Source organism: Rhinatrema bivittatum, chromosome 7, assembly GCF_901001135.1.
Source record: "Rhinatrema bivittatum chromosome 7, aRhiBiv1.1, whole genome shotgun sequence".
In the NCBI taxonomy this organism is placed as follows: Eukaryota; Metazoa; Chordata; class Amphibia; order Gymnophiona; family Rhinatrematidae; genus Rhinatrema; species Rhinatrema bivittatum.
The window spans coordinates 152,680,311-152,707,718 of NC_042621.1; the positions used below are offsets into that span (position 1 = coordinate 152,680,311).

At 45.3% G+C, this 27,408-nt stretch overlaps 1 protein-coding gene and 1 long non-coding RNA gene across 5 annotated transcripts in view; one reads left to right on the forward strand and one right to left on the reverse strand.

The window, feature by feature from the left end:
• SHLD2 (shieldin complex subunit 2) overlaps nt 1-27,408 on the forward strand; it is a 202,111-nt gene that overhangs the window by 70,133 nt on the left and 104,570 nt on the right. The window lies entirely within an intron of this gene.
• The window catches only part of LOC115095540, a 130,685-nt gene that overhangs the window by 69,905 nt on the left and 33,372 nt on the right, over nt 1-27,408 (reverse strand). The window contains exon 3 of the long non-coding RNA XR_003857804.1: nt 7,944-8,097. This is a non-coding gene — a long non-coding RNA (uncharacterized LOC115095540). The remainder of the gene's footprint in view (nt 1-7,943; nt 8,098-27,408) is intronic.

Below are 27,408 nucleotides of genomic sequence, written 5' to 3' on the forward strand. Positions count from 1 at the left end.
CACCCGACAGGGCATCGGGAGCCGCGACTCCGCCTTTAATGGTGGTCCCTCTGGCTATGCCTCTGCCTCCTTCTTCTGTTCTGGAGCTGGAGCTGCTTGCTCCAGGTCTCCGAGAAAAACTGGACCGGATGGTTCAGGAGGCCATCGACAAGGCGATGCACTGACTCCAGGTTCCCCCGGCACTGACATCGGTCCCGATAGTGGAACCGACTACTGACCTGATTCCAGCAGCCTTGGCACCGCTGCTATCGAGGATGGAAGCACTTATAGCTGCTTTTCCATCGATGGACACAGGGTCACCGATGGCTCCTGTGCCCTCCCCGCTTACTTTATCATCGGGAGGAGAAACACCGTTCCGCATCCCTCCATCAGGAGTTCTGCCTCAGCCATCGAGATCGGTGCCGATACCTCCATCGGCGCCATCGAGCCATCCATCGATGCCCTCGATGCCTGCGCCAGGGCCTTCATTGCCTTCATCGGTGCCTCCGTTATTCCTCCGATGCCTTCGGAGCCTAGACTGGGACCTTCAGGTATCCAACTACCCCATCCCTCTCTAGTTCCTAGAAAGACAGGTGCTGATCCTTATGATACCTGGACTGATGATTCCTCAACAGACCCGATGATTTGCCATCACCTCCTTCACCCACTGAGAGTAGAAAGCATTCTCCTCCAGAGGCCTTTCTTTCATAAATTTTGTGAAGAAAATGTCTGAATTGGTCCCCTTCCAATTACTAACGGAACAGGACGACAGACATCAAATGATGGAGTTGCTTCAATTCCTAGATGCGCCCAAGGAAATCACCTCCATCCCTATCCACCAAGTTCTTCTAGACCTCCTCAAGAAGAACTGGGAACATCCTGGCTGCATTGCACCAGTCCACAGAAAAACTGACTCTACCTATTTGGTGCAGTCAGCTCCAGGCTTTCAGAAGCCTCAGTTGGATCACCAATCTGTGGTGGTTGAATCTGCGCAAAAGAGAGCAAAAAGGTTGAAACCTCACACTTCCTTTCCCCCTGGGAAGGGACAGATGTTTTTGGATGCCATTGGTCACCAAGTCTTTCAAGGATCAATGTTGATCCTCTGAATTGCCGCTTACCAACTCTATATGACCCAATATAATAGGGTCATTTTTAAGCAGATACAGGAGTTGACAGCCTCCATGCCTCAGTCACTTCCAGAACAACTCCACACCCTAATTAACAAGGGCTTGGAGGCAGGCAAACATGAGATCAGATCATGTTATGACGTCTTTGACACTGCATCCAGAGTATCTGCAGCTGCTATTTCAGCGAGACGATGGGCTTGGCTTAAGTCTTCAGACCTTCGACCGGAAGTCCAAGATAGGTTGTCCAACCTCCCCTGCATAGGAGACAGTCTGTTTGGTGAGCAGATTCAAAAGACAGTGGCTGAACTAAAGGACCATCATGAGACTCTCAGACAGCTCTCTCTGATACCTTCGGATTATCCTTCCAAACAGCCTTTCCGGAAGGACTCTAAAAAGTCTTTCTACAGACCAAATAAGTCCTTCCCGCCAGCAGCCAGATGCCGTTCTGCGAGACCATTCCTCAAATCACAGTCTCGTCAGACCCGAAAACAAAAGCCACAGACAGCCCCCCAGCCAGGCCCTGCTTCTGGTTTTGACTCTCGCGTAGAGAGCAGCAGCCATTACCACACATACCAGTGGGAGGGCGGTTGTGCCATTTCAACAGCATATGGCAATCAATCACCTCGGACCACTGGGTCCTAGCAATAATTGCTCAAGGCTATCATCTCAATTTTCTCTCCATCCCACCGGATTCCCCACCTCTAATGACGTGGAAAACATCCGCCCATTCATTGCTCCTGGAGCAGGAGGTCTCTCTCCTACTGCAGTCCAGAGCAATAGAACCAGTACCATTCTCTCAGCAAGGCCTCGGGTTTTATTCCCGGTACTTTCTAATACCCAAAAGATCGGGAGGCGTTCGTCCAATTCTGGATCTACGAGCCCTCAACAAGTACCTCCAGAGAAAAAAATTCAAGATGAAAACCTTGGGCTCGCTTCTTCCTCTTCTACAAAGAGGAGACTGGCTCTGTTCTCTCGACATCCAGGATGCATACACTCATATTGCGATAACTCCATCTCATCGCAAATACTTGAGGTTTCTCGTAGGCCCCAAGCACAGTATTGCGTGCTTCCATTCGGCCTAGCATCTGCACCACGAGTCTTTACAAAATGCCTTGTCGTGGTTGCCGCCTTCCTCAGGACTCAAAGTGTTCACGTCTACCCCTATCTGGGCGATTGGTTAATCAGGGCTCCGACTCAGCAAGCCGCTTTGTCATCCCTACATCTCACCTTAAACACTCTAATTTCACTCGGATTTCTCGTAAACTACGACAAATCCTGCTTAGTCCCATCTCAAACCTTATCGTTCATTGGGGCAGACTTGGACACCTTACAAGCAAAGGCTTTCCTGCCTCGACAACAAGCCCTCACTCTCGTGTCTCTGGCGCATCAGCTGCAGTCTCAACGCTCAACTGCTCATTGTTTTCTCATCCTCCTAGGACACATGGTGTCCTCAGTTCAGGTCACCCCAATGGCTCGCCTGGCCATGAGAGTCATGCAGTGGACTCTAAGGTTGCAATGGATTCAGTCCCTTAAGCCCCTGTCGACCATTGTCCACGTCATCGACTCACTCCGTCTGTCTCTCGCCTGGTGGACGAATCAAATCAATCTTCTACAGGGCTCGCCCTTCCAGGTGCCAAACCCTCAAATAACTCTAACCACCGATGCTTCCAACTACGGGTTGGGAGCCCATGTGGCCGATCTCCATACACAAAGTTCTTGGTCTCCAGAGGAAGCCAAACACCAGATAAATTTCCTGGAACTGCAAGCAATTCGATACGCTCTCAGAATATTACAGGATCGCCTGTCCAATCAAGTCATCCTGATCCAGATGGACAACCAGGTGGCCATGTGGTACCTCAACAAACAGGGAGGCACAGGATCCTACCTTCTGTGTCAGGAAGCTGCACAGATTTGGGCGGAGGTCCTCTCCCACTCGATGTACCTCAGGGCCACCTACTTGCCGGAAGTGGACAACGTGTTGGTAGACAAGTTGAGTTGCAACTTCCAACAGCACGAGTGGTCTCTAAACCCCTCAGTAGCGAACTCCATCTTCCAAAAATGGGGTTATCCTCAAATAGACCTCTTTTCGTCACCCCAGAATCTCAAAGTAGGCAATTTCTGCTCTCTCACTCGCAGCCAACATTATCCACTAAGAGACGCATTCTCCCTATCATGGGTAACCGGTCTCCCATACTTATTCCCTCCACTTCCTCTTCTCTCGAAGACTCTCGTGAAGTTACATCAGGACAAGGGAACCATGATCCTGATAGCACCCCACTGGCCCCGCCAGGTGTGGTTTCCAATACTTCAGGATCTCTCCATTTGCAGGCACATTCCTCTGGGAACAGACCCGCTTCCAATCACTCAAAATGACGGGTGCCTTCGCCACCCCAATCTTCAAGCCCTGTCCCTGATGCATGGATGTTGAAAGGTTAATCCTTCAGCTGCTTAACCTTTCTGATCCAGTCTCCCGTGTCTTGATTGCTTCACGGAAGCCTTTCACGAGAAAATCATATTCTTACAAATGGAACAGGTTCACATCATGGTGCTTTTCTCAGACCCTTGATCCCTTTACCTGTCCAATCCCGCAGTTTCTAGACTACCTCTGGCACTTGTCAGAGTCAGGTCTTAAAACTTCCTCCATCAGAATGCATGTCAGTGCGGTAGCCGCCTTCCATAAAGGTATCGGGGGTGTCCCTATCTCAGTACAACCCCTTGTTACACGATTTCTGAAAGGCTTGCTTCACCTCAAGCCTCCACTGCATCCTCCGGCCCCTTCTTGGGACCTCAACCTGGTTTTGGGTTGGCTCATGAAACCACCATTTGAGCCTCTCCAATCCTGTGAACTTCACTATCTCACATGGAAAGTGATTTTCCTTTTGGCAATCACTTCGGCTCGCAGAATTAGTGAACTACAGGCCCTAGTTACCTATCTGCCTTACACTAAACTTCTGCAGGACCGGGCGGTACTTCGCACTCACCCTAAGTTTTTGCCTAAGGTAGTATCAGAGTTTCATCTCAATCAATCCATTATACTACCTACCTTTTTTCCCAGGCCCCATTCCAATCCAGGAGAGCAGGCTCTGCATACCCTTGACTGCAAACGGGCTCTAGCATTCTACCTAGACCGTACAGTTGCCCACAGAAAGAGCACTCAATTATTTATCTCTTTCCATCCTAGCAAATTGGGGCAGCCAGTGGGTAAGTAGACTCTCCCCTCCTGGCTAGCAGATTGCATATCCTTTTGCTATCAGCAAGTGGGCATTCCACTTCAAGACCGTGTTAAAGCACACTCTTTGAGGGCCTTGGCGACTTCAGTAGCAAACCTACGATCGGTGCCGCTTCCTGACATTTATTTGCAGGGCTGCCACTTGGAGTTCTCTCCATACTTTTACAGCCCACTATTGCTTAGACAAAGCTGGAAGACAAGATTCCATCTTCGGCCAGTCTGTCTTGCATAACTTATTTACGACGTGATGTACCAACACCCTTCCGCCTGCCCGGTGGGGTTCAGGATGTCCTCTCCCAAATTCCGCCACAATTGTTGTGCCTGTTGCACGTCTTGGGTGCATTTGGTGCATGTCCGGACATCCTTAGCTCGGTACTCACCCATATGTGAGGACTACCATCCTGCTTGTCCTGTGAGAAAGCAAATGTTGCTTACCTGTAACAAGTGTTCTCACAGGACAGCAGGATGTTAGTCCTCACGAAACCTGCCCGCCACCCCGCGGTGTTGGGTTTGTTTTCTTATTTTATTTTTCGGCACTGCCTGTAGCTTTGTAACCAGACTAAAGAGGGACCCCTGCTGGCTGCAGGGTTAGTGCCATGCTGAGCATGCCCAGTAGGGGCCAGTCAAAGTTCTAGAAACTTTGACAAAAGTGTTCTGTGATTGGGCTCCATCCTGTGATGTCACCCATATGTGAGGACTAACATCCTGCTGTCCTGTGAGAACACCTGTAACAGGTAAGCAACATTTGCTATTTCTAGGTTTCATCCATGCAGAGCGACATAGTTTCCGTGATAGGATAATTCTGTTTAAAACGGAGAGGGGTGGGGAACACCACATTCTGTCTCGCAGTCTCAGGCACAGTGAAATGTCTATCCTGGCCACACACATGGGGGAGGGGGACGAGCAGTATCACCAGAGCACAGGTGTAAGTGTGAGTTGGGAGTTCCTATAATTATACTATATTACTGCAGACCAAGCTTGATCATTAATCTTTTCCCTGGCTTATCCTTACTACTTCTCTCTGTCTCTGTACATGTGCTTGACTTCTGTCATGAATTTGGTTACTTCCAGAAGGATCCAGGCATTCATACTTTTCTCGTTCTTTATTTCTTGGATTTATTACCTGTTTTTTTTTTAATAAGACACCTTCTCAAAGGGAGGTTACAATGTATTAGAATAACAGCATACAATCAGAGATCGATAGCAGCTTAACAATAGAATAAGCTGCACAGTAATTAAGGATTATTATACAAATCAACAGTAATAACTAAGATCTGAATTAATGTATCAATCAAGAGTAATGGCTTAAGCTTAAAAGCAAGTAATGCCTATACTTAAAATGAATACACTTAAAGAGAGAGATCCTCACATTTCCTCTGGGCCTTGCTTCTTCTTATAGTAACATAGTAAACGATGGCAGAGAAAAACACACAAATGGCCCATCCAGTCTGCTCAGCAAAGTATTTATAGGATTGTAACTGCTGTACTGTGCAGGTTACCACCACACCTACTATTTAGGTTTGTAAATCCTCTCCATGCATGTTACTCCAGTGTTTCATTACCATTCTAAAGATTCTTTCAGCTTATCCTATGCCTTCTTGAATTCCAGTATTGTTTTTTTCTCCATCATCTTATCATGGTCTCTTGTCCTTGAACTACTTTTCTAAAGAAAATGCTATCAGGAGAACATGTGTTGGGAATAGTTCATTTTTGTTATGGGAATTTGCCTTGTTGTTTTAAGAGAATCTCAATAACTTCATTTAGTCTCCAGCGTGTGAAATTTCTGATTATCAGTTCACCACTGGCAACTGGAAATTTCCTGCTGGCAGGTGATTATCTGGTACTGTATTAGTAACTCAGTGCCAGCAGGCCTGCAGGAAATGCTCAAGTGCTGCTGCTCCTGCCTCTAGCAGAGCGCTCAGAACCAATAGTTTGCAGGGGCAGGGAAAGAGGGGCCTACTGGTTGTGAACCAAGGAAACCAGGGTTCAGATGCCCGCTTCTTCCAATGACATTCCTTGTGACCGGCAAAAATCACTTTATCTCAGGTTCCAACTTAGGTCCTCATTTATTAAGCATTTTTCCCATAGTCAGAGAATGGGAGAAAAGCCTTAGTAAATCCAGGCCTTAGTTTGTAAGCTTTGAGGCGGAGACTTATTGCTGACAAAATGTCAGAAACTGCCTTCACCTAACATTGGAAAGGTTGTCTAACAAATAAAAATTCTTATAGTAGGCAGCAACAGCAGTGCTTGAGGGAAATTCTTCCTGCCTCTCCCTCCTGTGACCTGCTTATGCTGTGTGTCTGGTTCGGTTCTGAACTACAGCCTGAGAGGGAATACGGTGGGGGAGAGAGGAAATAGAGCAAAATCAAGAGCAGATGGGGTGGAGGATCTGGAACACCTTGCTGCTGCTAGGAAGAAAAGCAGAGGCTTAGCACAGAGGAGGGAGGAAGAGGTAGGTAAGGGATGTTTCAGAGGGGAAGAATTGGGGAGATGTTGGTAGGAAGAGGGGAGGAAAAATTCAAGTGATAAAGGAAGCAGGAGATTACTCAGTGTTTTTGGGACACACAACAACGCCTGAAATCACCTAACGTGAAGGTAAAACCACCAGGTTGCTTCCTCTTTCTTCCCCTTGCCTTAGTGGTGGCTACTAGTTATATAAAAGGTGCATTTATTTATGTGGCTTTCATTAAGCGCCTTTTCAAAAGAATGCTCAAAACACAGAACAGAAAAAAGATACACACAAATCAGATTAAATACATAAAACAAAACCAGTCCATAAAAACAAAAAGGAACATCAAAAAATCACAATCAAATTACTATAATTAGAAAAATCCATAAAACTCTAAAGCGCAGAGTCAAAAGTAAACCAAACCTAATATAGAATTAATAAAACGATCACCGCTAAGAATACAATTTTGCTAAAACCTCAAAAAAGCAAGCCTTAATAGTAAAAATGTGATAAAATATAAACAGTTGAGGAGAGACATTATTACAAAGAATCATAACCCAAGATTAAAATCAAATAAATAGTATGACATACAGCAGTAAGAACAAATAATAATTGGAGAAGCAAGTCTCAGCATAAATATAGACAATCTGGTAAAAACACAGTCAAGACAAAAAGGACTGTTCAAATAGCCAATTTTTTATAAGGCAACTGCATAGTGATTTATGGCACCAGTTTATATACCAAAAGACACTTGTTAAACTTCCTTCTCTTTCTCCCTTTTGCCTAGCTAATTTCAGGATGAATAGGACTGGAAAATATACTTTTTTTTTCTGGCTAGTGTTGTTGGATCTGAAATATTTTCCCTTTCTAATCGCTTTATCTGTGTCAGAAGAGTATGCCTTTACCGTGTTATCTGAAGTTGGGTGCATGCTGTCACTGGCTGTTCTAGTTCAAATTTGTTTTTTGGCTATTTGCCTTTTACTGCTTTAAGTCTTTTCAAGGTTTCTTTTAATGTTGGATCATGTACCCATTCATTTCCACTACCTCTGTGACCTGAATTGAGAATTGTATCTAGACTATAATTTTAGAACTAGTTTTCTGAAAGTGCATTTGAAATTAAAACAATTTTTTAATGCAGAAAAATAAAATGTAATGTCACCTTTCATAAGTCATGGCAGTGCATTGCAAAATCTGCTGATATTGTTCGTGCTGGTTTTTTAATAGATCTTGACCCATCAGTCAGACTCTGATCTCTTCATGATAAAAAACAAACAAACTGCAATTTCATTGGTCTTTCCAAGTGAAGCATCCTTCTGTAAATGAGAGACAGTAATTATTAACAGAGGTGATGGCAATATATTGATGCAGCCAGCTTCTGTTAGATGCAGAATACATTCTCTCTCATTGTAGTTAACTCTTTATTTGCCATCTGTAACACATCAGATACATATTGTGCCTTGCAGTACATACATTACTAGTACAGAGACGCCATTCATTGGCACCCTGCAGGTGCATACTGATTGGTACATAGCATGAGCTCAGACAAACTTGAAACATAGTGTATTATGTAGATGATGTATAGGGCTTATTGAAATCCCACAGGTGCATGTTGATTAGTGTGCTGCAGGTACAGAGAGACTGGCAAACTGCTAAATGGTCAGTGTAGGAAGATACAGTAACAAGGGTATACTGACTCGTGCACAGCATATTCTGACAAGTTTTTGCAATTGGTACATAGTTAACACTCTGCAGACACTAATGCTGATGTACCTTGGCTGGTATATAGCTTACCATGAAGCACCAACAGGTAGACACTTGATTGGTACACGATCAGCAGTCACTGATAGCCTGACTTGTACACAGTCTGTGTGCAATAATACACTGATTGCTATACATCAGTTTTTAGATTGATCTAAAGTGGCCAAGTATCACACATGAATTGGCTACCCTCATCAAACTCTGTAATCATAATGATAATGTAGAATATTATATATTTATTAATCACCTTAAAAATGCACCTAACATTGTAGTTTGCACTGAGAACAGAGATAAACAACGTTTTTAGTACCTGCCAAATTTACCTAATTTTCTAAATAATAAGCACCTGCATTTATAATTTGTAATCATCTAGGATCAGATGACCTATGTATATATTAAATTAATGTATTCCAAAATAAGTTGTGCTAAAAGTTTGGCATTTGTCATGTGAAGCAATGAGGTAATTGAAATATGGCACATTAAATATTGCATGGCTCCGAAAAAAACATGGTATTTATTACGTGAGGTATTTAGGTATAGTAAATATTGCAGCTACATGTAAGTATGCCCAGTGCAAAATATTTTATCATCAGTCACACTCTCCCTTCAAAAGTATAAAAGGCATGTCTCTGTAAAGCAAATTTTATCAGTCCTTTCAGCAGGGATGGTAGGTTTGGACCTAGGCTTTGGGGAATTTGACTATTCTTCAAGGACAAGCAGGATGATGGGCCTTGCGCATGGGTGACATCATCCGATGGAGGCCAGCATGGAAAACGTGTCAAAGTCTCTAGAGTTTTGACTTTGCTTTACTGAGCATGCCCGCTCATGCCATTATGCCATGTATCATTCAGTCTTTTTTTTTTTTTCCCACAGAGCCCTGGAGTCACAGTTTTGTGCCTCATGCTCCTATTTTCTGGGTCTTTTGGGGTTTTTTCCAGATTGCCAGGATTGTTCATCACAGGGTCCTACAGTTTTGTTCTTTGTAGTTGTTTGTTTGCTTTATTTGATTTGTATTCCATCTTTCAGCCTCTTCAAAGCAGATTACATTCAGTTATTGTAGGTGTTTCTCTGTCTTCAGAGGGTTCACAGTCTGATTGTACCTGAGACAAGGAGGATGAAATGACTTGCCTAAGGTCACAAGGAGCAGCAGTGGGATTTGAACCTTGGCTTCCCTGATTCATAGCCCACTGCTCTAATTACTAGGCTACGCCTCTACTAGTTAACTTAAGTATGGTTTTTTGAAGAATTCCCCTGGTTTCCATTTGAAACTTGATTCTGCAGCAATACGCAGCAATACGCTGTCACTACCACCACTAAGTTTGATTTTGCTTCCCTCTTATTTCGGCTAGTCATGTATAGTGGGTTCCAGCAATGCCCATAGTCCTGCACTGCCTCAGTATCCAATCCTTGTCTCCAACCTGTGTCTCCAAGTTCCAGCCTGCACCTTGGTCCCAGCTTCAGTCTAATTCTTGCCAGCCACCAGAACCCAAGGGCTCAACTTGTGGGAGAAATGACTGATACAAGCAGAAGATCCTCTCTGCCCTGCTACTGACCATTTTCTGGACCCGACCTCTGCTTTGCCTGACCACGCTACTGATCATCTTGTTATGGTTTTGAAGTGTTTGAGTGGAATCTTGGGTACTGTGGAAGATGACCATGCCCACGGGGAGGAGCCCTGTGGGGAGCCACAGTACTGGGCTAGACTCAGGATGCACAAACACAGAGTTTTGTCTTTTATTATACAGCTGATGTATACCACCAGAGATGGCAGTAGTGAGGTGATCCAGAGGTAGCAGTCCAGGGACCCTTGGCAGAGGGAACCCGTCTCACCAAGATGGTATAGGGAGATCCAGGTATAGGTTTCCCAGCATGGCAGAGCTGTAGATGAGACAGACTGAGAATTAGAGTACTCACTAGATGGGAGCTGTAAGGTTGACGATTCCACCAGGCAAAAGTAAATGGTTACAGGCACCGAGGCAGGGAGAGCAGGCCCTCGAGAAGTAAGTACCTGATCCCAGTAAGGCACCTGAAAGAAAGCAAAGGGCCCCCAAGGAACAGGTACCCAGTTAGAGAATACCCTGAAGGGCAGAGAGAGCTTCCAGCATCAGCATGGAAGCGGCAGAGTAGCTTAAACCGGACGAGTCCAATCCAATCCTTGCTAACTCAATGAGCTAGCAAACAAGCATAGGCTAAATACCTAGATGACATGACATAACTCAAGGGGGACGCCCCCGAAGTTCCCACCATGATGTGGATAAAGACGTGGGTGGCGTCCGTGTGCACACCCTAGGAGGCCCTTAAGAGAAACATGGTGCGAGGCTTTGCCATAGCCATTCCGGGGACGCTGGAGAACAAGGCTTGCTGACGCAGCGGTAGCCATCTTCCCAAGGCTAGCAGGGAGAGCAGAGAAAAAGGTGAAACACAAGAGTCGAAGCTGTCTGAGACCGACGGATGCAACACATCTCCTGGACCCAACCTCTGCTTTGCCTGACCACGCTACTGATCATCTCCTGGACCTGACCTCTGCTTTGCCTGACCACGCAACTGATCATCTCCTGGACCCAACCTCTGATTTGCCTGACCACTCTATTGATCTTCTCCTGAACCTGACCTCTGCTTTGTCTGACTATGCCATTGATTATCTCCTGCACTTGACCATTGCCTTGCCTCACCGCTCTACCTTGCCTGCCACCTGCCCTGACTCCAGCTTGTTCAACGATGCCTCTGCTATACTCATTCTGGACTTGGCTTCTCAGGCTTCAGCCTGTTCTTACTTGAGCGCCCCCTGTCTGCCTCTCGTTCCATTTGGTCTCTGAGACTCTGCCTCATCCAGATCAGACCTGCTACTCTTACTACTGCTGGTCCCTGGCTGACTTCCTCCTCGTCCATCAGAAGACCTCGGACGGAGGCCCACCTAACTCCAGCCGGCCCCGGTACCCAAGAGCTCAACCTGCGGGGAACGAGGGATGGTACTGGAGAAGCTCCAGCCAGCCTCCGTCAGTCAGCCAGCTCTGCCTACTGATGGTGGGGACCCGTAGGGCTTGCCCTGCAGGTAGCGTCAACCCCACCTCGGCTCAAGGGTCCACCTCCTGCGCAACAGGGCGTAACACAAGGACCTTGGCAAATGCTATAGCTGCTCATTGAATAGCCTGGCTCTGCTCTAGTTCCATCAGAGCAGTACACGACAAACTAGCCAATCTTCCCTGTTTGGGAGACAAACTATTCGGTGACAAGCTGAAAGATAGAGTAACCCATCTAAAAGAATAAAATGTGGCAGTTCACTCTCTGTCAGCAGTCTCAGATCCCCAACAGACTTCGAGACTTACCTATCAACAGTATAGGAGACCTTATTATAACCAAAGAAAACCATATAAATACTTTCCACCTTATAGATCTCAGCAATTCCAGTCTTTTCAGCAACCGCGTTCACAGACACAACAAGCTGCTTGGCATCCATCTAGGAGATGCCAAAGAGAGACAAAACTACAAAAGTCCTCCCAATCATCTCTACAAAAGCCCCAACCATCCTTTTGAGAAATGCCAGCCATAGCCTCACCTCCCGGTAGGGGGCAAGATAAAGACCTTTGCCTCACAGTGGAACAAGATCACGTCAGATCAATGGGTGCTTTGAATTGTCCACAAGCATTATCATTTGAATTTCCTATCTCGACCTCCGCTTCCACATCATATGGCCCAATTGAAGGATACTTCTCAATTGCCTGTTCTGGAACAGGAGATCCAACCCTAATCCAACAGCGGGCCATTCAACTGGTGCCCAAGCACCAGATCAACACGGGATACTACTCCCAATACTTCCTCATCCCCAAACACTCAGGAGGTCTCTGTCCTATTCTGTACTTGCGATCTCTAAACAAATACCTTCGGAAAGAGAAATTCAAAATGACATCCCTCAAACTAGTCTTATTGTTCATCCAAGAGAAAGACTGGATATGTTTGTTGGACCTCAAAGATGCCTACACCCACATTCCAATACACCCCTCTTATTGGTGGTACCTGTGCTTCCAAGTGAATTCCACACACTACCAATACATGGTTCTCCCCTTCGTTCTGTCTTTTGCTCCCAGAGTATTTACCAAATGTCTGGCTGTGGCTCACCTCAAGCATAGAAACATAGAAACATAGAAATGACGGCAGAAGAAGACCAAATGGCCCATCTAGTCTGCCCAGCAAGCTTCACACATTTTTTTCTCTCATACTTATCTTTTTCTCTTAACTCTTGGTTCTATTTCCCTTCCACCCCCACCATTAATGTAGAGAGCAGTGATGGAGCTGCATCCAAGTGAAATACCTAGCTTGATTAGTTAGGGGTAGTAGGGGTAGTAACCGCTGCAATAAGCAAGCTACACCCATGTTTATTCCCTTTACCCAGACTATGTCATACAGCCCCTATTGGTTGTTTTTCTTCTCTCCTGCCGTTGAAGCGGAGAGCCATGCTGGTTATGCATTGAAAGTGAAGTATCAGGCCCTTTTGGTTTAGGGTAGTAACCGCCGTAACAAGCCAGCTACTCCCTGCTTTGTGAGTGCGAATCTTTTTTTTTTTTTTCTTCTCCCCTGCAGTTGAAGCTATTCTGGATATGCGTGAAGCCTCAGCTTTTCTTATTCCCCTGCTGTTGAAGCAGAGAGCTATGCTGGAAATGCTTGATGTATCAGCCTTTCTCCCATGCCATGAAGCAGAGAGCCATGCTGGATATGCATCGAAAGCGAAGTATCAGGCACATTTGGTTTGGGGTAGTAACCGCCGTAATAAGCCAGCTACTCCCCGCTTTGTGAGTGCGAACCCTCTTTTCTTCTCCCCTGCCGTTGAAGCAGAGAACTATGCTGTATATGCTTGGAAAGTGAAGTATTAGGCTTATTTGGTTTGGGGTAGTAACCGCCGTAACAAGCCAGCTACTCCCCTCTTTGTGATTGCAAATCCTTTTTTCCACATTTCCTCTTGCCGTTGAAGCTTAGAGCGATGTTGGAGTCACAGTAAGCATCTGTATGTTTATTTAATAAGGGTATTGTCTCCGGGCAGTAGCCATCGTTCTGGTGAGCCACCCACTCTACATTGGCGGTCTCTTGACTTTATGGATCCACAGTGTTTATCCCATGCCCCTTTGAAGTCCCTCACAGTTCTGGTCTTCACCACTTCCTCCGGAAGGGCATTCCAGGCATCCACCACCCTCTCCGTGAAGAAATACTTCCTGACATTGGTTCTGAATCTTCCTCCCTGGAGCTTCAAATCGTGACCCCTGGTTCTGCTGATTTTCTTCCTACGGAAAAGGTTTGTCGTTGTCTTTGGATCATTAAAACCTTTCAATTATCTGAAAGTCTGTATCATATCACCTCTGCTCCTCCTCTCCTCCAGGGTGTACATATTTAGATTCTTCAATCTCTCCTCGTACGTCATCCGATGAAGATCCTCCACCTTCCTGGTCGCCCTTCTCTGTACCGCTTCCATCTTGTCTTTGTCTTTTTGAAGATACGGTCTCCAGAACTGAACACAGTACTCCAGGTGAGGCCTCACCAAGGACCTGTACAGGGGAATAATCACTTCCCTTTTCTTACTCGATATTCCTCTCTCTATGCAGCCCAGCATTCTTCTGGCTTTTGCTATCGCCTTGTCGCATTGTTTCACAGACTTCATATCATTAGATACTATCACCCCAAGGTCCCTCTCCTGCTCCGTGCACATCAGCCTTCCCCCCCCCCCCCCATCGAATACATTTCATTCGGATTTCCACTCCCCATATGCATGACTTTGCATTTCTTTGCATTGAATCTCAGCTGCCATGTCTTCGACCACTCTTCCAGTTTCCTTAGGACCCGTCTCATTCTCTCCACTCCTTCCGGTGTGTCCACTCTGTTGCAGATCTTAGTGTCATCCGCAAAAAGACAAACCTTACCTTCAATCCCGTCCGCAATGTCGCTCACAAAGATATTGAACAGGACCGGTCCCAACACCGATCCTTGCGGTACACCACTTATAACCGCTCTCTCCTCAGAGAAGGTTCCATTTACCATCACACATTGTCTTCTGTCCGTCAACCAATTTGCAATCCAGGTCACCACATCGGCACTCACTCCCAAGCTTCTCGTTTTATTCACCAGTCTCCTGTGAGGAACCGTATCAAAAGCTTTGCTGAAATCCAAGTATATGATATCGAGTGCTCTTCCTTGATCCAATTCCTTGGTTACCCAGTCAAAAAAGTCAATCAGATTTGTCTGACAGGATCTTCCCCTGGTGAATCCATGTTGCCTCTGGTCCATCGATTCTCCGGACTGTAGATTGTTCACTATTCTCTCTTTCAGCAGTGACTCCATTACTTTTCCCACCACCGAAGTGAGGCTAACCAGTCTGTAGTTTCCAGCCTCCTCCCTGTTGCCACTCTTGTGAAGCGGGACCACCACCGCTCTTCTCCAATCACTCGGCACCACTCCCGTTTCTAGGGATCTATTGAACAGGTCACACAGTGGAGCCGCCAGAACATCTCTGAGCTCCCTCAATATCCTTGGATGAATACCATCAGGCCCCATGGCTTTGTCCACTTTCAGGTTCTTTAGCTCTTCCCACACATTTTCTACTGTGAAAGGATTTTCATCTATTCCACTTCCCTCCAGTTTCTTGTTGTGTAGAGATGGTCCTTCTCCAGGGTCTTCTTTAGTGAACACAGAGCTGAAGTATTCGTTTAATATTTCTGCCATTTCTTCATCACTCTCCACACATTGATCATTACCACCTTTCAATTTTGCTATACCACTTTGGACCTTTCTCTTTTCGCTGATGTATCTGAAAAATGTTTTCTCACCATTTTTTATCTCCTTGGCAATCCTCTCCTCCGCTTGACTTTTTGCCAACTTGATTAATTTCTTTGTCTCCCTCAGTTGATTCAAATATGCTTCTTTGTGCTCCTCCCTTTGGGATCTTTTATATATCTTGAATGCTGTTCTTTTAGCTTTAATTTTGTCAGCCACCTCCTTTGAGAACCAGATAGGTTTCAGTTTCCTTTTGCTTTTCTTTACATTTCTAACATATAGAGCAGTTGCCTTGGTGATTGTTCCTTTTAGATTGGTCCACTGCTGATCCACATCTCTCTCGTTCTCCCATCCTTTTAGTTCTTCCTCCAGGTACTTACCCATTTCCTCAAAGTCTGTGTTTTTGAACTGTAAAACTCGGGTCTTTGTGGTTCTTTTCCCTATTCTTTTATTGATATTAAACCATACCGTTTGATGGTCACTGCTGCTGAGGTGGGCGCCCACCTGGACATCTGAGACATTATCTGCATTAGTGAGCACTAAGTCGAGTATAGCTACTTCTCTCGTGGGTTCCAACACCATTTGTTTGAACAAAGATACTTGCATGGCATCCACTATCGCTCTACTATTTTTAGTTTCTGCAGATGGGATTTTCCAGTCTACATCTGGCATATTAAAGTCACCCACGATCACCACTTCTCCCTTCTTACCTATCTTATGGATGTCTTCAACCAGCTCTCTGTCCAGCTCTTCCTTTTGGTTTGGAGGCCTGTAAACCACTCTAATATAAATGGATGCTCCGTCATCTTTTTTTAGGTCGAGCCATAGAGCTTCTTCCTTACCCCAACTTCCTTGTAGCTCAGTTGCTTGGATTTTTTGTCTGACATAAAGAGCCACACCTCCCCCTTTTCTATCCTTTCTGTCCTTCCTTAACAAGTTGTAGCCTGGTATTGTTGTATCCCATTCATGAGATTCTGTGAACCATGTTTCTGTTATAGCAACAATGTCTAATTCTGCCTCAGCCATTAGGGCCTGCAGATCTGGGATTTTATTTCCCAAACTATGAGCATTTGTGGTCATTACCTTCCAGGTACTCTCTTTAAGGTTATTGCATTTCCTGGACTCCTTATAAGATATTAGTTGAGATTTGTTATTCACTTCACTCTTTCTTTTTGTAGTTGTGCCACTGTTGACAGAGTTATTCCTCTCAATTAGATTTTTCTTTTGGTTATGGATCCTGAAATACTGCATGCATTGTGTTTTTTCCCTCTTTTCTGGTAACACTTCAATGTTTTTCTCATGAACTTCTTCAGTTTTTAATATAGAGAAGGCTTGTTCTTTTTGCATTTGGTACATGGTGTGTCTCCTCATCACAGGTCTAATTCTACCAGAGCCCACTGTATTCCTGGATTTTAAAGAGTTTCTTAATGACCTGTTTGAGTGGCGGGGTATACCTGTTGACTGCTCTTCTGTCAAGAATGGGTGACTGTGGGTCCTTCCTGAGCCTAATGAATTTCCTTTTCTTGACTCCTGGTTTTTCTGTGATATTGGGGAATTATTTTCTGAGTAATGCAATGTGGGTGTATTATTTTTAATTGAAGCTAATTGATTTTTAATGTCAGTCAACTCCTTTTTCAGGGAAGAGAGTTGTGCACAAATTGGGCAAGCTCTAAGTTTCCAGATGCTTTCCCTCAGAATAAAGGCTCCACAGCAGTTACATTGGATAGTCCTCATCCTGGTAATTTATGATTTGTATGTCCTTGACTGTAACCAATGTACTAATTTATGTCGCTGCCTATGGCAAGTTAGGCAGTCTTTATTAGAAAACAAGCCCCAGGGGTGGGTGGGTAGAGGGGTAGGGTGGGTGGGAGTTAAACAGTTAAGCCTGGGACAAGCTGGGTAAAGCAGGGCACTTCTGGACGGTTATCTTTGCTTTTTGGTCAATTGTTTTAAAAAACAGTCTTTATGCCCCAATATTTTAGTTTGAATAGATTATTTCTGCCAGCTAACCCCAAAACAGAGAGATTATAACAGTTTACAAGCTGGAGAGAGTTTTTGTTGGGGGGGGGGGGTTCTAACTTTGTGCAACAAACAGCAATTTAACTTACTAGAAAATTATTATCTTACTATAAAGAAAATTAAAACAGTCAGGAATTAGGCACAGAGGCTTTCTGCACAAATACAAAGCAGTAAGCACTGTGCAAGCAAACAGCAATGAACTTACTGGAATAATATCTTACTATAAAGAAATGAAACACACTATAAATAGGCACAGAAGCTTTCTACACAACTTCAAGAATAATCAGAAATACTTAGCCACGATGCAGGTTCAAAGCAATAAGCAGAAATACTTAAGCCACAATGCAGGTTGCACAATGAATATACACGTCCTCCAAGGGAAATCACTCCAGCGTGTGCACAGGACAATGGCTTCTCCTACTCTGATTACCTTCCTCAAGGCCTGAGACACACCCAATTCACTTAGATTACGTCACTTCTGGACGGTTATCTTTGCTTTTTGTGTTTTAAAAAACAGTCTATGCCCCAATATTTTAGTTTGAATAGATTATTTCTGCCAGCTAACCCCAAAACAGAGAGATTATAACAGTTTACAAGCTGGAGAGAGTTTTTGTTGGGGGGGGCGTTCTAACTTTGTGCAACAAACAGCAATTTAACTTACTAGAAAATTATTATCTTACTATAAAGAAAATTAAAACAGTCAGGAATTAGGCACAGAGGCTTTCTGCACAAATACAAAGCAGTAAGCACTGTGCAAGCAAACAGCAATGAACTTACTGGAATAATATTTTACTATAAAGAAATGAAACACACTATAAATAGGCACAGAAGCTTTCTACACAACTTCAAGAATAATCAGAAATACTTAGCCACGATGCAGGTTCAAAGCAATAAGCAGAAATACTTAAGCCACAATGCAGGTTGCACAATGAATATACACGTCCTCCAAGGGAAATCACTCCAGCGTGTGCACAGGACAATGGCTTCTCCTACAAAAAAAAAAAGGCAGATCCCCTGACAAGCGTCAGGGGATCTGCCTTTTTCCCTATCTGGACAATTGGCTGATAGTCTCCCATGATCAGATATCCCTATGTCTACATTTAGAATCCATGATAATTTGTTTCACATCCCTAGGGTTCCTCATCAATTACAAGAAGTCTGACTCAAGCTGACGCAAATTCTACAGTTCAAAGGCCCCAGAATAGATTCAATTCAGGCTTGAGCATTCCTTCCTCAAGAAAGGATCGAATGGATTCATCAGTTATGTACAGAATTACTCCTCAAATCAAGTCACTGCTCGCCAAATCCTGGTACTATTAGGTCATATGGCGGCAGCCATCCCTGTGGTACCTCACATCTGCCTACACCTGCTCCAATGGGGTTTGAAGTCATAGTGGACACAATATCGTCAACCAGTGTACACCACTCTAATTCTATCAAATTCCATGCAGAAGGACATAAATTGGTGGTTTAACCCAAAAGTCCTATCTATAGGAGCACCCCTTCGGGACCCGACCCATACCTTAGTTCTTACTACAGATGCCTCCACCCAGGGCTGGGGGCCTCATCTACTCCATTATAAAACTCAGGGTCAATGGCCACCAAGCGAGCTTCATTACCAGATAAATCTAGAACTCAGAGCCATGAGGTATGCCATAATGTCTTTCACACATGATTTCACACATACCCTCATGATTCATACGGACAATCAAGTAGCCCTGTTTTATGTGAAAAAACAGGACAGATCAGGATCATGGCTCCTCTGCAGGGAAGCCATTTGGATTTGGGAATGGGCCCTTGACAACATACTTACTGGGGATAGCAAATATACCAGCCAACCATCTTCAGCAGAGTATTTCATCCTCACAAATGGTCGCTCAACCAGGCTACAGTGAACCAGATCTTCCAGAGTTGGGGGTCAACCTTGGATAGACCTATTTGCCACGGGGAAAAAAATGGAAAGTACCTCAGTTTTGCTCCGTTTACCTAAGCGCATACAGAAGAGCATAGGATGCCTTCCTAATGTCATGGTCGCAAGGTCTCCTTTATGTGTTTCCCCCAGTTCCACTCATCTCAACAACAGTTCAAAAGATGATTCAGGACAAAGCTCACATGATCCTCATAGCTCCTGCATGGCCGAATCAGCCATGGTTTGCTTATCTGGTTCAATACTCCGAAAGCAAACCAATAGATGTCGGTCAAGACCCATGAGGACAGTTGTCTTCTCCATCCTCTATGCTCCTCCCTACACCTGACAGCTTAAATGTTGAATGCAAGATCTTACAGAGCTTAAATCTTTTATCAGATATTCAAAGGATTATCATAGCAGCCAGAAAACCATCAACCAGACAAAACTATTCCTTCATATGGAAAAGATATACTGAGTGGTGCTGACTTCGAGACATTAGTTCCTTCTCTTCGGCACCTAAAGATATCCTCAATTACATATTACATCTCTCCAAAACGGGCTTAGCAACATCATCAGTCAGAGTAGACCTGAGTGCAATAGCCACTTATTGTTGCGTCAGAGGTGGACCCTTGGGCTGAAGTGGGGTTGACACAACCCGTAGGCGAGGACCTACGGGTCCCCACTGTCAGCAGGTGGAGTGGGCTGAAGCTAGAGGCCGCTGGAGCTTAACCTATACCAGCCCTCTTTCCCCTCGGGTTGAGCCTTTGGGTGCCGGGGCCAGCAGGATTTAGGTAGGCCTCAAGGTTGATTAGAGAAGAGAAGTGGTTCACCCAGAGACAGCAGCCGGTCGATAGCATAGCCCTACCTTGTACTGGTTTCGGTACTGGAACTCAGGCGCCAAAGGAACAAAGAATAACTGGAGGCAACCAAGCAAAGGAAGGCCTAAGCCTTGTAAGTCCACGTCCAGAGGATAGGCGAGAGGAGGTGTCACTGGCAGGCTAGGATCAGAGCCGATGGCAAGTGGAAGTTGTGGCAAGCAACGTAGGACTCTGGACACAGAAGAGTCTGTGGCGTAGTTGTTCAAAGCAATGGAGAAGGCAGGCATGGTCAGTCAAGGCAATAGTCAGCGCACGAAGAAGGCAGGCATAGCAGAAGTCCAGGGCTGGAGAGAAGCTGAAGAGTGGTCAGGCGTAGTGGTGTTCTGGGGCTGGAGAGAAGCTGAAGAGTATTCAGGCGTAGTGGTGGTCAAATCCAAAGAGTCAGTCCAACACATAGACGAAACAGGAACAAAGAGAACAGGAACCAGGAACCACAGGAAACAGGAACACAATGATCAGACGATTCTAGGATCAGCAACGAGTACTCTGAGTACAAGGAGACCTGTTGCAAAGGCAACGCTATGGAGCGAGGCCTGGTCTTTTATACGTTGAAGAGTCTGATGTCAGCATCCGGGTCCACGGCCAAATTCCCGCCATGGGCCCTTTAAAAGAACTACTGATGCGCGCGTGCCTAGGAGGGGATGCGGTGCTGATGGAAGCGGCTCTCCGCGGGCCACGCAGAGAGGCCCGACGAAGGAACATCTTGGCTGGAAACACTGGGTAGTGTGGCAGAGCCGGAGGCACTGGAGGGAATTCGAGGTCAGGGCTGGCAGCCCACCGCCGCCAGCGACAAGGAGCCAGGAGCTGGAGTCCATGTGGAAAGGGGCTCCCACAGGCGGCACGTGTAACATCACGAAAGGGAAAAGGACTCAGTAACCTCTAATCCCTTAATTTCTCATTTCATGAAAGCACTCCTTAGTCTTCGTCCCCTGATCCGCAAACCTCCGGTGCCTTGGCATTTGAACATTGTCTTATCAGCTCTAATGAATTCTCCTTTTGAACTCTTAGAAAGCGCACATTTAAAATATCTCACTTGGAAAGTGCTTTTTCTAGTAGCAATCACTTCGGCCTGAAGAGTAAGTGAAGTACAAGACTTGGTTCATTTCCCTCCCTACTTGCAGTTTTTTCAAAGCGGTACTTAGGACTCATCCCAAATCCTTTCCTAAAGTGATTTCAGCTTTCCACATCAATCAGGACATTTCACTTCCAAATTTCTTTCCTAAACCACACAGTAACAAGAGAGAAGCTCTACTCCTGTTGTGAGCCTGCCCACGAGGAGTGCGGGCAGGCTCCCTATCTTCGCGGCCAGACGGGCCGCTGATTCGCCTCTTGGTCCCCAGCTGCTTTCGGCGCGGCAGTCCACCGCCTCCGCGGCCCAGAGGCCGCGTTCCTTCTTGCCCTGCGCGTCAGGGCTAAGTCGCCGGGAGCCTCCCATACGGCTGGGACCGCCGCTGCCACTCCTGCCTTCCCCGAAATGGCTGGAACCACTCTTGCGTCTGTTCTAGCGTTCCCGGGGTCTTTAGAAGGCAGGGCCATCTTTGCCTTGCCTGCTCCTGCCGGTGTTTGCTGCTGCTCTTGGGGTCTTCAGCCAGCAGGGAAGTCGTCCCTGCCAGTGCCTGCAGCCTTCCTGCTTCAGTCTTCACAACATGGAGCCGTTCCTGCAGCCTGCCATCTCTCCACCTTCATGGCAGGGCTGCCCTGCTGCCTGCTTTGCTTCCTCAGGCCTTCCATGTGGCTGAGGATGCCACCAGCTTCCTGCTCTTCTCTTCCAGCTTCCTAAGGCATGGGCGTGTGCCTCTCTCCTGCTTTTCAGGGGCCAACCAGGTGTTGGCCCCCTGCTAGCTCCTCCCTGGGCGTTGTCCTCTTCAGCCCTACAAAAGGGCCTAGCGTTCATTCCAGCTTTGCCTTCGCAAGGAGTTAGATGCTCCTGGATGTTCCTGTCTTTGCTCCATTAGTCTTCTCTGTTCCAGCTCTTCTTCAAGGTCCTGTGTTCTTTGTTTCCTGTCGGAGCTCCATGTCTTGTCCTGATGTCCATGATCCAGTCCAGATGTCAATCTCCTGTTCCTGATGTCCGTGATCCAGTCCAGATGTCCGTCTCCTGTTCCTGATGTCCGTGATCCAGTCATGATGCCCGTCTCCTGATCCTGATGTCCGTGATCCAGTCCAGTTGTCCTGAACCCCTGGTTCCTTGTTGCCACCCTTCCTGGCGTGCCACATCGTGGTCCGCAACCAGTCCCACGGGTGGGCTGTGTAGGACGCCTCGTGGTGCAATGCCTTCCTCACTTCGGCAGCACAAGCCTCCGGGAGACTTCCGCTTGTATCCTTGTCCCTGGTCTACGGAGTCCCTTGTGCTTGTTCCGTCCATGCCAAAGACTCTGCTAGTACCTATGCTGTCCCAGCATGGTCTGCGACCAGCCACTGGAGGCTGTGTAGGGCACACCCTGGTGCAGGCCTCTACAGCTTCTGAGACAGGTTCCTCTTCTTCTCACCACATCTCGCCTAGAGGCTCTTCGAGTCCAGCGTGGTCCGTGATCATCCCCGCAGGTGGGCTGTGTAGGGCGCGCTGCATCGCAGTCTCAACCCAGTACTTTGCTTGACTCTCCTGAATACCTTGAACTTTGCTTGACTCTCCTGAATACCTTGAACCTAGCTTGAGTCTTCTGAATACCTTGAACCTTTCTCTGAGTACCTTGTTCCTGAGTCTCGTCTGTGCATCCAAGTACCTTGTTTCTGAGTCTTCATCTGAATCTCCATGTTCCGGTCTTCGTTGCCCTTGCCTCCATCCGGCCTGCCGCTTCTTGCCGTTACCCAGCGGCAGGTCCGAAAGGGCTTGGAACGGTCGGAGGACTGTTCATAAGACCACCATTGTGTTGATGGTCTTCCCGAAGCGTGCAGGTCCAGTGGAGGGTCAGTCTCTTCAGTCATCCTTGTCTCCGGTCCAGTCTCGCTCCCGTTCAGCCCATGCTCGGGCATACCTCGCCTGCTGCGGCACCTCTTTGGAGTTCTTCTGGGGTCGAGCCATGGTCCAAGAACACACAAACCCCTGTAAAATGGAACCGCTCTCCTAGTGCTTCCTAACAACTCCATACCTTGGATTGTAAACAAGCTTTAGCCTATTATAAGCAGAGGACTCAGCCTCACTGGCAATCATCCCAATTATTCATCTCATTCAACCTTAACTCATTGGGAATATCAGTCTCTAAAAGAACAATATCCAATTGCATCACGGATTGTATTCAATTCTGTCTCGATTCAGTACTTGTTCCCTTATCTAGCTCATTTTCTGCTCATCAAGTGCAAGCGACAGTATCCTCTATTGCACATCTTTGAAATGTGCCCATAGAAGACATCTGTAGAGCTGCTACTTGGTCTTCAGTCCACACCTTTACTACACATTACTGCCTAGACCAGCTTACCGCTTTAGATAGCGGGTTGGGACCAGCAGTTTTATCAAGTGTACTTAACCGGAAAACCATGTCCACGAGGGAGTAAGGGGAATGAATAAATAATATATATATATATATATATTCTGACAACTTGCTAGAATGATGAGGTACTTCACCTCTGTCTATACTCATTCGGGCCGATACAGTAAAATGCGCGGGAGAGACGGTGCTCCAAGACGAGTGCCCGCTCTCCCTACGCGTGTCCAGGCCACTCTCCTGGGCATGCGATTTTCTATTCAAATGAGGGCACGCGGTAATAAGGAGGCTCTAGGGACCCTAGCGAGTCCCTAGCACCTCCTTATTGACAGAAGCGGTGGCTGTCAGCGGGTTTGACAGCCGCCGCTTAATTTTACCGGTGTCAGTTGTCAAACCCGCTGACAGCCACGTGTTCTGAAAATGGACGCCGGCAAAATTGAGCATCCATCTTCCAACCTGTGAGCCGCAGGCAGATTTTTTTTTTTTTTTTTTTACGATTTTTTTTTTTTTTTTTTAATTTTGGGGCCTCCAACTTAATATTGCTATGATATTAAGTCGGAGGGTGTACAGAAAAGCAGTTTTTTCTGCTTTTCTGTACACTTGCCCGGTGCAGGCCGAAATTATCTCCTGCCTTTGGCAGTAAGCAAACATGCTCTTTTCTGCGAGCTCAGCTAATTAACTTGATCTCGGATTCATGCTCTGTTTTTTTTCTCATCCTTTCTGAACCATCTCTATATTCCATAATTTATTTTTCATTGCATTGAATAGACAACACTGCTTCTTTCAAAATAAGACAAAGCAAAAATCTGCTGAAGTAAAGTAATACATAATACAAGCTCTTCTCATGTGTAAGGAGTTAATTTCTGAGAGCAAAATGTGCGACTTGGCTGCACATTTTACTTTTTGGATCACACGGGACTAACTAATAGGCTCATCAACATGCATTTGCATGTTGCGGGTGCTATTAGTTTCTGTATAAGGGGTAAAAATAGCGAGTTGAAAATGCATGGCCAAACGGGAGCTAACGGTGCACTCAGTCGAGCGCACCATACAGCATCGACCTAATTATTCTTTTTCCCTAAAGCTTGGGTCTCCCAAATAGCATGGCTAATTCAGCCTGCTTAAAAAGAACATGTTTGCTTATCGTAAGCAGTGTTTTCCATAGATAGCAGGATGAATTAGTCATGCATACCCTCCCTCATCCCAGGACATGTATTTTTCTCTAGATATCCTTAAATTAAATACACCGCTGCCTTCTAGCTTTATAAATAACTGAAGAGACCAGTACGCGCTTCGCGCTCTAAGAGCTACACAGGCACAGCAAAATCAGAACTTTGACTCAGAGAACAGAACTTCCGCGAGAGCGTCATCGTTGACTTTGCCCAAATAGCATAGCTAATTCATCCTGCTATCTAAGGAAAACACCGTTTACAGTAAGCAAACATGCTCTTTTCTGTGAGCTAAGCTAATTAACTTGATCTGGGATTCATGCTCTGTTTTTTCTCATCCTTTCTGAGCCATCTCTATATTCCAAAATGTATTTTTCATTGCATTGAATAGACAACACTGCTTCTTTCAAAATAAGGCAAAGCAAAAATCTGCTGAAGTAAAGAAATGCATAATACAAGCTCTTCTCATGTGTAAGGAGTCAATTGAAGGATGTTTTGATTCTCTAGTGCGCAGACTTAAATTTCATTAGTACCCTGGCATATAGCGGAATTTGGAGCTTTTTCCAGCTTACATTATTGACATTCCTCTTAATAAATCTGTTTCAGAGCTGCCAGTGGCAGCAGTAGATACAGAACTTTATTAAGTTCAGAAACACAGAAATAGAAGTACTTCATGTGCTCATTTTGTACTGCTTCCTAGAATGCTTCTGGCCCACTGTGCTAAATGGACATTGTGGAGCAGTGAGGGGTTTGTACATGGTGGGCTAATACACACTGAAGTTATTAAACCTCTTTTTTATAAATTGGGAGCAGCTAACACTAAGCAACTGACAAAGGTAATATTGCATTCCTTATCAAATGTCTTTTATTAGGCAACCTTTACCCCAGGCTGCTATACAGTATTACATTCCTTCTTGTCCTTTGATTCCAAACTACAATTACCCAAGGACTTTTTCTGCACCATTAATCTTATTCATGACACTCTTTTCCTTTCTGTGCACACCCACCGATCTCTGATTGGCTGCTCCTGAACACCAGAAGGAGATGGACTTTGCCTCAGCAATGATTGGTTAATAGCTGACAACACCCACTGAGCAAAGTTAAGTTGGTGTTAAAAAAAAAAAAAAAAAAAAAGAGAGAGAGAGATAACAAGACAAGATGTAAAATAGTAGCAGACATATGGAGAAGCACAGGAGACCATGGTTGCTATATTTTGAATTTTATACTTCCTTTCTTATTAACTGGCTAATTTTAAAAAGAACACGCGAGAACCCATAAACACCTGTATCTGCACATGAACAGAAATATGCTGCAATTTAATATCATGCACAGACATACACGTGTACCATTTATAACACCCCTACCACGCGTTTGCATGCACGTGATCTTAGGAGGTGGCTTGAGTAAATGTCCCACATGTATTGCCACCAGGGCCATAGCAGCTTTTACGCGTCCTTACTGAGAGAGAACTGTAGGAGAGACAATATGACACTATATATATCTACCACTGTAAGAGAGGCACTTTCAACCCAGGGGGGGGTGCAGTGTTACATTGGTGTGCCACAGACCCTTGCATCCTGGCCATGGGGGAGGGAATGAAGGACTTGAACAGTTAAATGTAAATCGGTTATTTACTCTCTCAGACAATAGAAGGACTAGGGAGCACTCCTTAAAATTAGCAAGTAGCTCATTTAAAACAAATCGGAGAAAATTCTTTTTCACTCAATAAATAATTAAGCTTTGGAATTCATTGTCAGAGGATGTGGTTAATGCAGTTAGTGTAGTTGAAAAAAGGTTTGGATAAGGTTCTTAGGAATCAAACCCACCCTAAGCTTAAAGTGCCCCTCTTACAATGGGAAATATATAGTGTCAGATTGTCTCTCCTACAGTTCTCTTTCTCTCTCTCTTGATGCACACATCGGTATGCACTTCGTGGCTTCTTAAAATTTGTGTTCATCGCGCGTGGCCCACATAAGCATGTGTGGGGGCTGTTTTTGCGCAAGCAACGCTTTTAAAATCTGCCTATAAGATTGTAAAACAATACTTTTGTAATGCAAAATAATGCAGAGAGTCAACTGATTTCAGACCAGAAAGTTATAATATTGATCCCATTGTTAGCCAACAAAACTTTTCCCAATATATTTTTTTAGCATGTTCATTGAAAGCAGCTGCATGTGCTTCTGATTAAAGCATAATGAGAGTGAGGTCAGTATTCAGAAGTGTGGTGAGTGCGAAGTTAGCTGGTTAAAGTTAACCTGCGTGATCAGGATATTCAGTGGAGCTTAACCAGGTAAGTCTCCCACTGAATATATTCAGCTGAAGTTTCCCGACTAAAGATATCTATCTTTAACACGCGCTAGAGTTTTGAATATTGTTTAAAAAAACAAAAAAAAACCAAACTAGTATGCTGAACACATATCGATTCTCTCTCATCCCCTACCTTAAAAAAATGTGTTGGCCAAATCTCCCAAACTTGACCCCCCTTGGGCTGCATATTAAACACACTAGTGCTCACAGCTCTTGGCACATTAGTATGAACTCACTTTACCCCAAGTGAAAGCCCAATCGCCTTTCATTACTGAGTAACTTTAACTGGCTAAAGTTAGCCAGATAACTATATCTTTCCTACTTTAGCCAATTAAATTTAGTTCTGAAAGGGGTTTGATACCTTCCCTGACAGCTGGTCTTTTCTCCTGTAGTGAAATGAATAAAT